This window comes from Mandrillus leucophaeus, unplaced genomic scaffold, assembly GCF_000951045.1.
Source record: "Mandrillus leucophaeus isolate KB7577 unplaced genomic scaffold, Mleu.le_1.0 Scaffold934, whole genome shotgun sequence".
Taxonomy (NCBI): domain Eukaryota; kingdom Metazoa; phylum Chordata; class Mammalia; order Primates; family Cercopithecidae; genus Mandrillus; species Mandrillus leucophaeus.
In genome coordinates, this window is record NW_012110186.1 from 352,051 (window position 1) to 365,192 (window position 13,142).

General features: G+C 36.5%; 1 pseudogene; it reads right to left on the bottom strand.

The window, feature by feature from the left end:
- Nucleotides 1-559: 559 nt before the first annotated feature.
- The window catches only part of LOC105532136, a 47,884-nt pseudogene continuing 35,301 nt past the window's right edge, over nucleotides 560-13,142 (bottom strand).

Sequence of the window (13,142 nt, forward strand, 5' to 3'; positions counted from 1 at the left end):
TTTGAGCTTTATAGCATTTTTCCAGATATAAAGGGGAAAAGCAGTTAACATTTGAAAGTCCTGAAAGTTTTTTATTTGGTTCATTACATTAGACTGTTTACCTTTGATCAAATTCCTTCTTTTTTACTATTTTTTTTTTAAACGGAGTCTTGCTCTGTCATCCAGGCTGTAGTTCAGTGGTGCAATCTTGGCTTTCTGCAACCTCTGCCTCCTGGGTTCAAGAGATATTCGTGCCTCAGTCTCCCGAGTAGCTGGGACTACAGGCGTGTGCCACGACGCCCTGCTAATTTTTGTATTTTTAGTGGAGATGCGGTTTCGCCATGTTGACCAGGCTGGTCTCACACTCCTGACCTCAGGTGATCCACCTGATTCGGCCTCCCAAAGTGCTAGGGTTACAGGTGTGAGCCACCGTGCATGGCCTAATTTCTTCTTTTTAAAACACAGATAAAAATATTATACAAGTCCACTGTTAAAATAGACAACATGTTGCAAATTAATTCTGGTACGTATTCCAAAAAAGCTTAGAAAATAAAGGTGTTAAAGTTGCTTTGGAATATGTTTAATAGTCATCTCCTCTGCTGACAGCTTCTTTACATGTTGGATGCAACAGTATGGTATGTTCAAATTGCACTGTGTATGATCCTTTAGTGTCACACAATGGTGGATACAATTTCCAAGTCACAGATTCTTCGGAGCCATCAAGAATTTCCTTTCTCCCAAGCAATCCAGCCATCTGTGGCAGAGGGTGAGGGTGCCAAAATTTTCATTGATGACATTTGACAATTGCTTTGTTCTTGGAAACCTTATTGGTACATGTCCAACATCAAAATTTTTCATGTAATGTGAACATCCCATATCATCGTGAAATCTTTTCCTGTACTATCAAAGGTTTCCATTGCATACACTTCCTTTCCTCCATTCTTGTTGCCTCTCCTCCTTTCGCAATGGACGCTGTTTTCCTGGAATGTATTCTATATTTCCCAATTGAGTGTCCATTTAGATTATGGATTGGTTTCACTTGTTATGTCTTCCCATCTATTTCGACTTCATAGGACTCCATAACTTTTTGGATGGCCTCACCAACATCACACAGATGAACATCTATTCCAGCACACTTCATTCCAGTACTAGTAGCATCTTTTACAGATTTTAATAGTGTATCATAATTGGGATTAAAAGTGACAGTAAGACCACAGTCAATAGTCAATATTCCTACCACTTATACCGATTCCAAAATCTATTTTACAGATGTCATCCTACTGTATTAGTGTTGGGTCACCAGCAATGGGAGTATAATGGGCAGCACAATTATTGAGAGAACATCCAGCAGGAAATGCCAGGCCTGCATGTGATCCATTCTCTTTTATTAGATTGTGTGAACAGTTTTCCAACTTTTCACAGATTTCTATCATCCCAGGCTTGATCCAGCTCATTACATATTTTCTAACTTGTTGATGTGCTTGTGCAGCTTCTCAAAAGTCATTCCAAATATCTTCACTAGCCTAATATAACACTTTCTTTTCTTCACTCATAATTCTCCATCCATCTTGTGTGGGTGGGTATTCACGTTCTTGTCCTTTAGGAAATACACTATTAGGATACAGTCACTTATTGGAACTGAGGGAGGGTCTGTTTGAATTTTGGTTCTGTCTTGTTTTCTCCTTCTCCTTCTCCTTCTCCTTCTCCTTCTCCTTCTCCTCCTTCTTCTTCTTCTTTCTTTCTTTCTTTGTTTCTTTCTTTCTAGTTGCTCCATCTCCATTACCATCTCTATCTTCATCATCATCATCTCTTTCTTTCTCTTCCAACACTTGTCTTTCCAATTGTCTTGTTCCTTCATCCACTGAGGCTCTTAATACTTTATCCGTTTCCTGCTGCCCTGCCGCAACCCCTTTACTCTTTCTTTTCTTCCATCTGTTTTTCTTGGCTGCTTCCTCAGTTGTAGAGGCAGCTTCCTCCTCCCTGTCGTCTGGATCCAGGTTTCCATTCAGGTGACTCCCAGAGGAGGCAGGTGGCTCCCGAAGATTGCTGCCTCCTCCATGCCTGCCATGTTGCCTGAAAGGTTCCTCTGAATTTTAAGGGTAAATGTTTTCTAATCACTTGAATTTAATATTGTCTCTAAGTGTATCCTCTATATTCTAAGATTTGATGCAATGTACAAAGAACCTCTTGCTTGAATCAGAAACATTCCAGTACCTTTCACTTAACTTTGAAAATCAATGTTAGCCTATTACGCAAGTTTTAGTGACAGTATATCTTTCTATGAACAAACTAGAACTTAACACTTCTGTCTATGAATTCGAAGTTATGGTTGTTCATGCTAAAGAAAAGCAAGGTGCTAGAATAACAATTTAAAACTCCCTTTTAGTTAAATTCTCTCTGTTTACTTAATATTTTTCTCTAACAATAGACTCACGGAACTAAATCCCTAAGTTGCTGTTGAAATCTTTTTTTAAAAAAACACATAACACTTTGTATTAATCATAGTTACACAAACAGTATAGTATTTTCTACACATGCAGTCTAAACCTTAGGTTGATTGGACAAGACCTTTGAGAAACGCTTAGCTGAGTCACAATTATTTACAGGAACCTAAACCTAAGAAGAGTTGAACCCATTTTTTAAAAATTTGTGTTAGCATCACCAAATATTTCTTTCTGGGTGGTCCAGGATCACATTTTCTCCTCAGGTTCGTTAGCTGTTCGACATTGGCTAACACCAAACAGCATCTAGGGCCAAGTGGAAGAATTAAGTAATACATAAAAGAAATAAATGGTTTGCAAAATTAGCCATAACCACCATCTATGCCTTGTCTTAACATATATCTGTCTTCTCTGTGTACTTCTGATTTCACCCACGCTTTAGGCTATTTTAATCTCTTGCCTTCTCAGACTACCATGGTCTTCACATTTGTAGCTTGTCCCCTCTCTTTTAGATTCCATTTGATCTTGTTGTGTAGGAAACCTAAGTTAGTAATGTAAACCAGAAGATTCAGGTAAAATCTCACTAGCTAGTCAGCCACTGCATTTAAAAAGTTTATGCTTTCAGTTATGGCATTCTGTTGCTTTCACCTACAAATTCTGCAACAATTCCTAGAGATTTTCAAATTTATCCAAAAAATACCCAATGATTAGTCAACAGTGTGAATCATGAACAGCATTCTTTATTAAGACTAAAATAAGCCAGGTATGGTGGCTTATATCCATAATCCCAACACTTTGAAAGGCTGAGGTGGGCAGATTTCTTGAGGTCAGGAATTCGAGACAAGCCTGGGAAACATGGTGAAAATCCATCTCTACAAAAAATACAAAAATTAGCTGGGCATGATGGCATGTGCCTGTAGTCCCAGCTACTCAGGATGCTGAGGTGGGAGGATCACTTGAGCTCAGGAGTTGGAAATAGCAGTGAGCTGAGATTGTACCACTGCACTCCAGTCTGGGTGATAAGAACCAGAATCTGATTCAAAATTAAAAATTAAAAAAAAAACTAAATTTACAGAAATTACAGTCTAAGTGATATATACAGCACTGTAAAGATAAAAAGAATTCATCTGAATGTCACCTTATGGGACTTATAAACTAATTCAATATATTTTTAAAAGAGTTCGCATATTCATTTGTATTTGATCACTAATTTCACAATATACAAAGAAGACTATTGATTCATCAAGAATCTAAGGCCTTTGGGCACAATTTTTAATTCTTCTCAAAATATTTTCTCCTGAAGTCTTAATGACATCCAGTTTCTGCTCCAGGATATGGCAAGCTAGAAGGAGTATTGCTTCTACACTTATGGAAACAAAAAGGCTAGAAAAATTGTAAACCCACAACTTTTCTTGGACCCGTTCAAAAGTTGAGATTACAAAACAATCAATTAACCAGAAAACCGGGGAGAGACGGGTGAAGAGAGACAGGATATATGCATTTGCTTTGCTAAGGTGGATGTCACCTGGACACCACTAAGAGTTCAGAATAACTGATAAATTGGAGGCAGAGTGCCAACTGCAGACTGGTAGAGAGGGTGAAGCCTCCAAGGTCCACAGATATGGGAGAAGGAGACTCCCACACACCAGCAGCCTTTTTATCTATGAAGCCCAGTAGGTGTTAACAGGAAGGTATGGGAGTAAGGGGATCAGAGAAGTGAATCCAGAGACAACTTTTTTTATGTAGGACTGGTGGACAGAAAGAACAGGCATGATAAATGAGCTGGAGGTATGGGGGTGAGAGGATCAGAAAGGTGAGTCAAGAGACAGCTTCTTTTATTTAGGACTGGTGGACAGGAAAAGCAGGCATGAAAAATGAGCTGGAGGTAATGATCCTGTATGGAACCAAAACTTTAATCTACAGGAAAGACAACAAAACCCATTGGTCATAGGCCACTGATACAAGCCTATGGCACCTGACAAAGAGAACAAGAAAAACAAAAAGGAGCAGAAATATGTTCTTAGCAAGAACTATAGCTGGAAAAAGAGCAGTAACATTTTGAGGGCCAAATCACTGAGACCCAGGGATTTTTCCCAACTTAACTACCCACCACCAAGCTAAAAAGCACCAAGTAAGGTGATAATGGAATACTGCTGGTTAAGTTGCAAGTGACAGATACACTCTGTGGTACAGCATGAAAGGGAAGGCTAATGGGGAAGGTGGAGTAGAGATTGAGAAAAAAGATTTTGGAAAGCCAGCTGCCATTGCAAGCACACAGTATAACATAGCAAGGACAATTTCAACACTGAACAACTCCTGGCTAGTTAACACAATCCTATATATGAAAAAGATATGCTTATTTAAAAGCCTAAACCCTAAGTACTTGAGTCTATGCTCTCCTGTACAAAATACATGGTTTTCTACAAAAAAAATTATGAAGAATACGGAAAATCAACACACGCACACACACACACACCCCCCCCCCATAATGTAATCAACAGAACCACCAGATTCAGATATGGTGCAGATGTTGAAACCATCTGACTGAGAATTTCAAATTACTATGATTAATATATTATACACTCTAAAGGAAAAGATGGACACATTTAACGTTATATAGCCAGTTTTATCAAAAAGAGGGAAAGCAAAAGGAAGAAACAAAATGAAAATTGTAGAAATGCACAGTATAGTAATAAAACATGTATTTGATTGACTTATTAGTAGACTCGACAGAGTGAAAAAAATATTCAGTGAACTTGAACATAGGTCAATAGGAATTGCTTCAACTGAAACACAGAAAAAAAGTGGGAAAAATAAACACAAACAATAAACAGAGAAAAAAGCATCCATGAGCTGTCAGACGAAATCAAGTAATCTAACAATTGCCTAACTGGGATTCTAGAAGGAGAATCAGGAGAGAATGGAGCAGAGAAACGTTTGAAAAAAATAATGGAGCCGGGCGTGGTGGCTCACGCCTGTAATCCCAGCACTTTGGGAGGCTGAGGCAGGCGGATCACAAGGTCAGCAGATTGAGACCATCCTGGCTAACATGGTGACACCCCATTTCTACTACAAAATACAAAAACTTAGCTGGGCATGGTGGCGGGCTCCTGTAGTCCCAGCTATTCAGGAGGCTCAGTCAGCAGAATGGCGTGAACCCGGGAGGCGGAGCTTGCACTGAGCTGAGATCGCCACTGCACTCCAGCCTGGGCAACAGAGCGAGACTCCATCTCAAAAAAAAAAAAAAAAAAAAAAAAAGACCAAGAATTTCTGACATTAATAATAGACACCAAAGCAAAGATCCAGGAAACTCAAAGAACATCAAACAGAGTAAATGACTCCCCTTAAGAAATGAGATCTGGTGGGACAGGGTGGTGAACACACACATGTGTATCGTATTATATTAATGCTGCAAACAAAAGACAAAAAGAAAACCCTTAACACAACCTGAGGGGGAAAAAAGACAAATTACGGGGAAACAAATATATTATAGCTGATTTCTCATCAAACACTGAGAAAAAAAAATACTGTCTTTCCATAATTCTTTACCCAGTAAAAATATATTTTGAAAATGAAGTATAAATATGGGCTTTGTAAGACAAACAAAATCAGATAATTCGAGAAGATCTACACAGCAAGAAATGTTAAAAGAAATTCAACGGGCAGAAGGAATGCGCTATCAGATTGAAATGTGAATCTTCTAAGAAAATGAAGAGCACTGGTAAAGAATAAATGAAAATAAATAAATTTTAAAATTTGCTCTAAAAGATAACTTAATGGCTAAAGAAAAATACAAGCAACATATTGTCTTTATGGAGTGTCTAAAAGAAAATGTACGATCTCAATAGCTCAAAGAATGGGGGAAGAATTGGACATACACAGTTATGAGGTCCTTAAACTACTTGTCAAATAGTATATGATTTTATTTAAAATAAGATTCTGATTAATTGAAAGTATATATCAAAAGCACAGATCACTGGACTGTGAAAAAGTATAAATAATTTAATAATGGAGATAAAAATTGGTTATCATAAAATGTATTATTAACACAAGATAAATCAGAAAAAGAGGGAAAAAATAGCAAAAACAGATAGAACAAATAAAACACCATGTGGCAAAATGGTAGATCTTTATCTCCTAGGATTTTTATTGTATTTTCCTCTAGAGTCACTCTGAAAAGTCTTAATTCATATACATAAATAGAGTGATTTGTGAATAATCCTACTGGGAAGCAAGGGGCATTTATAATATAGGTATAGCTGTGTTTTCTCTGCAGGAAACTTACGGATTTTTTTATACAAAGCTTGTGTCTTTATCTTTACAAAAACAAATGCGTGAATACAATCATTAATTCATCAAGTATTCGTCGAGCATCTTTATTTATTTATTTATTTATTTATTTATTTTCTGAGATGGAGTCTCGCTCTGTTGCCCAGGCTGGAGTGCAGTGGTGCAATCTCGGCTCACTGCAACCTCTGCCTCCCAGGATCAAGTGATTCTCCTGCCTCAGCCTCCTGAGTAGCTGGGATTACAGGTGCCCACCACTATGCCAAACTACGTTTTGTATTTTTTTTTTTTTTTTTTTTTTTAGTAAAGATAGGGTTTCACCAGTTCGGCCAGGCTGGCCTCGAACTCCTGACCTCAGGTGATCCACCCTCCATGGCCTCCCAAAGTGCTGGGATTACAGGCCTGAGCCACCACGCCCAGCCGATCATCTTCTTTATGCTAAGGACTGTGAGTACAATGTTGAACAAAACAGGTACAGATCTAGTACTGTTCTTCCAGTACTGGCAAACTTACAAGTTCTTGATAGGTCAGTAGCTGTTCCCCAAATTGCCTTCAAAGATCTGTCATTTTAAACAGCTTCCTTGTGATATAATAAATACATTCCTCTTAGAATATTTTATTTTCATGCTTTTTGTACTTCTAGAATAAAATCTTTGAAATATATCTGTAGAGAAAAAATATAATGGACAATTTCTATTGTCTACTCAACATTCATTGTCTCCTTACACCTTCCTAAGAGACCTGGAGTATTCTTCAGGAACCCATTCCTCCTTCATACTACCTGTGTGATTCAGGGAAGACTGATTCTGTTTCTAACTCAGATACCACCCTTGATCAAGCTAAATTATTAATAATAATCTAATCCCCATTCCACACTCGATCAAGCCAGTGATCGATTCAGGAACTCAAATTTAATCCAGTCAGCACAGAGTATTCCAGCCTTTGGTTATTTTTATTCTGTGAGTTGACCCAAGACATGATACAGCTCAAACACACTGGAAGAGAGGCGTTTTATTCCACAAATAGAAGAGTGGCTTTTCCTCTCTCCTACTGCATGAAGACTAGGAAATGGACTGTCCTGAACGCTACTGAAAATCATGTTTTTCACAAAAAGAGAGGCCAGCTGGAGAACAAAGTTATACATATACAAGAGTTGACCTGGAAGAAGCACAGGGGAACTGAGTTGGAATCCTCATTTTAATTTTCTCTCTCAGGACTTCCAGTTATGTGAGAGTCACTTAACTCAATAAATATTTATTGAGCACCTACTTTGTGCCAGATATTATTCTACTAGGAATACAGTATGAACAGTAGAGCTGTGTTCACAGAGCTTGTGTTCATGTGAGCACAGAAAATCAGTAAGAAAATAAATAAACATAGAATAGGTCAGATGTTAAGAAATGCTATTATTTGTTATTTTTGATTGATACGCTATAACTTTTAGTGACTCCAAATAAACATATGAGGTCATTTCCTTTAGCCTCTTTTCTCAGGAATCCTGCCCCCAAATTGCCATCCATTTCACTTTAGCAGCCCTGGACTGCTAAATGTTATGGTGATCCTGATATTCAACACATATTTCTTTTCTCTTTAGGATTACCTTTTGTCTGTTGTCCCATATCTAAAACCACCTGCCTCATGCATTTTTGGTTGCAGGAAAAGTCCAGTACAAATCTCATGAGCGTGAGTGCAAAGAGACCTGAGTTTTCATAGTGAATAGGAGTTTAGAAAGATGAATAATTCACATATAAGGAATCATCCATCTGTAGATATCGAAAGATGAAATATATATACACATATGTATTTTTTAAGTTGGCATACAATATATAGTGATCAGATGAGGGTAATTAGCATATCAATAATCTCAAACATGTATCATTTCTTTGTGTTGGGGACATTCAATATCCTCCTTCAAGCTATTTGAGACTATCTAATACCTTGTTAACTGTAGCCATCCTACAATATTACAGAACACTAGAATTTATTCCTCCTAGCTGTAATTTTGTATCCTTTAACAAATATCTTCCTACTCCTCCTTTGCCTGACCCTTGATGTGAGATCAACGTTTATTTTTGCTTCCACATATGAGTGAGAACATGCAGTGTTTAACTTTCTTTTCCTGGTTCATTTCACTTAACATAATGTCCTCCAGTCCCGCAGTCCCATCCGTGTTGCTCCAAATGATAGGATTTTTTTTTTTTTTTTTTTTTTTTGAGAAGGGATCTCACTCTGTTGCTCAGGCTAGCCTCAAACCCTGGGACTCAAGCAGTCCTCCCACCTCAGCCTCCCAGGTAGCTGGGACTTAAAGTGGTATTTTTTTTGGAAAGCAAACTTCCTTTTTCTTTTCTTTTTTTTTTTTTTTTTTTTTTTTTTTTTGAGAAGGGATCTCACTCTGTTGCTCAGGCTGAGTGCAGTGGTGCAATCATAACTCATGGGAGCCTCAAACTCCCGGGCTCAAGTGATCCACTCACCTCAGCCTACTATGTAGCTGGAACCACCAATGTATCACCAAGTCTGGTTAATTTTTTAAATTTCTTGTAGAGATGGTGTCTCGCTTTGTTGCCCAGGCTGTTCTCAAACTCCTGGCCTCAAGTGTTTTGCCTGCTTTGGCCTCTCAAATTTCTGGGATTACAGGTGTGAGCCACCACACTCTGATTTGACCTTATCTTTTTATTTATTTATTTATTTATTTATTTATTTATTTATTTTATGACTGCATAGCATTTTACTGTATATGTGTACCACATTTTCTTTATCCATTCATCTGTTATGGGACACCTAGTTTGATTCCGTATCTTGGCTATTGTGAATAGTGCTGCAATACACATGGGAGTGCAGATGTCTCCCTGATATAATGATTTCCTTTTCTTTGGATAAATTCCTAGTGGTGGGATTGCTGGATCATATGGTAGTTCTGTTTGTGGTTTCTGAGGAACCTCCACACTATTCATAGTGGCTGTTTCAGTTTATATTCCCACCAACGGTGTATAAGCGTTCCCTTTTTTTCTATATCCTCACTAGCATTTGCTAGTTTTTGTCTTTTTGATAATAGCTACCCTAACTAGGGAGTTAAGTGTGATTTGAAAAGGAGGACAGATTGTTTCTGAGGGTTATAACTAAATACAGATGTGTCTAGAGGGGAAGGCAAAAGTTACATCATGAAGGGAGGGATAGCTAAATAAACATGTTCTTCCATATCTTCCCTTTCCTAACTTTTCCCTGATTATACTCACAGTTTCTATGGATTATTTTCCATTGCATATCCCCACTATAATATAAGGTTGCTGAGAATGAGACCATAACTGACTTGCTCATTGTTACATTTCCAGTTTCTGGATCATAGTAGGCACTCAAAAAAATGTGTCGAATAGGCTATGTCTGTGTATGGTTGTGTATATGTTAAATGTATTTATGTGTGTGTGTGTGTGTGTATATGTGTGTGTTTGTGTGTGTGTATATACATATATATATGTGGGGTTGTTTCATGCATTAAACAACGTAAAACATTACTGACAGTATGAAGATAAAACTTAGGAACTCTTATTAAGTGGTTTATTTATGAAAGCATATTTATTCTTTCAGGAAAATAATATATTACTAAGTGTATTTATTTATTTCATTAAAAGTTTCAAATTTTGGCCTCTACATTAAAACTATCTTGGGGCAAAAGTTCAAATGAATTGTAATTAAGTCAAATAAAAAGAAGCATAATTATCCAATATATGTTATATCAGTGGAACACCCATTTTAGAAAATAGCTAGTGTAACCCCCATGGTAAGTTAGCATCCTGGAGACCATCAAAAACTAACCTTGTGAAGAAATCATAGTTTGTGAAAACAAATAGCTATGGTGTGAGAAAGAAGCTTTCATTGAAAAGTAATTTTCATAACTTTTGCCTGCCATTGAAAAATTACTGTTACTTCCCTAGACAAAATATGTGGTTTTGCCATGTGTTTTCAAGCACAATATGAATGTGTGAGAGATGTTTCAAAACAGCCACCTGGAACAAACATAGTAAAATGACCAATCAGGAAACACAGAAGCTTCAATGGAAAAAATAATACATATTTTAATTCTCCCCAAGTTTGCATTTATAAATATTTGTCAGAGGTTTTATTCACCAAAATAAATAACCAAACTTCTAAGATATCCCAGCTCACTTGAATTTAAATATGTTGTGCACACAGTTAAATTTTTACCTAGCTTCTCCAAAGTAACACTTATAGGTTCCCTGCTGTTTTTTATGTAAAAGTATGTAGGATATTGAAATGCAGTCACCTCTCAATCAATTGCATGTGAAATACTCTTCTTGTGAATGCTACATAGCACATTTAAATTGCATAAAACTTTATCTTCCACAAATATTTATGGTGCTTTTTACAGGTTGTAAGCACTAAATACAAATTTATTGAGTAAAGGCCTCTCCCATGTCTTTTGTTAAAATAAACATTATTTTATATTTTGACACAAGAAAAGTCTTGGCAAGCATTTTTTTCCTGAGAATTTGAGGTAAATGTGTCAAAATCACATGGACAAAATAGCTTTCCATAATAAGTTAAACTGATGAGTTTCATTCCTTGTTCCTGTAAAGATATTTTCACACTGTGAGGGGACAGAAAGCAGGTTTCAGGATAAAATAATTTAGGAAGACATATTAGAGTTAGAGGTCAGTGCATGCAAGTAAAATGTAATAACTTTAGCTAAATTAAGTAGATATTTTAATGGGGATGTTTGTGAGGAATTACTTACTGGCACATACGGGAATTTTATAATGCAAAGATAAGAAATACATCAAGTCCCTTTAGAAAGACTAGAGCCCGGTATATAGTAATACATAAAAACACCATCAGAATGTAGGGAATGTTTTGTTGTGCTCTATGTCTTCTCTCTCTCTCTCTCTTATCTTTTTATCTTTCTTTTTCTGCAGATTGGTTGTCTCCACTTCTTACCATGTGTGTTAAAGTACACTATACTATGATCTCAAATTTTTTATCTCCTCTGCGCAAGAGATCCACCCCAACTGAAACTAGAATTTCTTGGTTTGATTTATAAATTCTGGCAAAAAGAATCTAATTGGCTCCTCTTAAGGCAATTTTCCACCTACATTTTGACTCCTAATGTAATTATTAATTTTGAAGTACTCTATTTACTTGCCTTATATTTAGTGATTCTATAAGACTCAGTTATGAATAACTATTTTATTTACAATTATGACATGGTTCACTACGTTGCTTGCATCATCTACAGCATATCACAAATGTCTATCATACAACAATGTTAACTTAAAATGTTTGAGAAACTGGTAATAAATTACGTCAACAGAGCCATGAAAGCATGAACCTTTGAGAAAGGAAGGCCTGAGTTATCCTATCAAGCAAACATCCCAAACATTGAATGAGGACAAAGATAACATTAAGTTGGTAAGTAGAAGGAGAAAGGATAAATATCAACTCTAGCATAGTGACTGAAAAAAAATCGTGCACATTTTCTTCCTTCTTCCTTCAATTAAATTGCTTCTATTTTTTATGTGTTAGTGAATGATAAAATTGCAATTTAATTTTTAGAATATATGACCAAATAAGATTGTGACTGAACTAGAAAAGAAATTGATATTGACCTGTGTAAAATATGACAAACAAGGGGACTTCATATCATCCATTTATGGAAGCGATGAGAACATTCCCATTTAGACAGTAGATAGTTTTAGCATATTAAGCAGAAGCAAAAACACTCTTATTATTTTGTGGTATGATAGTTAATTGTGCATAAAAGTGTGAAGTGGACACTTTGAAGCATATACCTTCTTATAAAAGGTATTGCCTTAAGAATGCGGAAGCAAAATCTCTTTCCATATTTTTGCTCTCATTTAGTGTGGCAGACACTTTAACTGTTTGTGTAGTTTTTTCTTCACTAAAACAAACAAACAAACAAAAACAAACAAACAAACAAAAAACATGGTGTCTAGAGTCAAGGGAGCAGTCAAGCAGATGCTGACTCTAACGAAACAAACCTAAGGCAAATGAAATATAAAGAATGATGGTTCCAAAGAATGGAAAGACCCTGGTCATTTGATGAAAAAGTTGAGCCACTAGGCCAATCCTGGGAGAGTGTATTTCTAGACTTCTTACGGGAGGTAATAAAGCACAAATTATTTCTGTTATTTTGGGTTAAGAATTTTGATTCTTGAGTCCAAACCTATTCTAAGTTATACAAATAATAATTCCCCACTCAAATTGGTTTCCACATTACACTTCTAATTGATAATTACCTTATTACTGCAACCTTCCCTGACAACCCAATGTATTTAGGAAGCCTTACCTGACACTCTCCATAGAAGCTTTATTTATTAACAGTCAAAAACTAGAAAAAAAATTTTTAAAAATCAAGTGTTTTGAATTACCCAAATTTCCCCTGCCAAAATCATTAACGCTCCT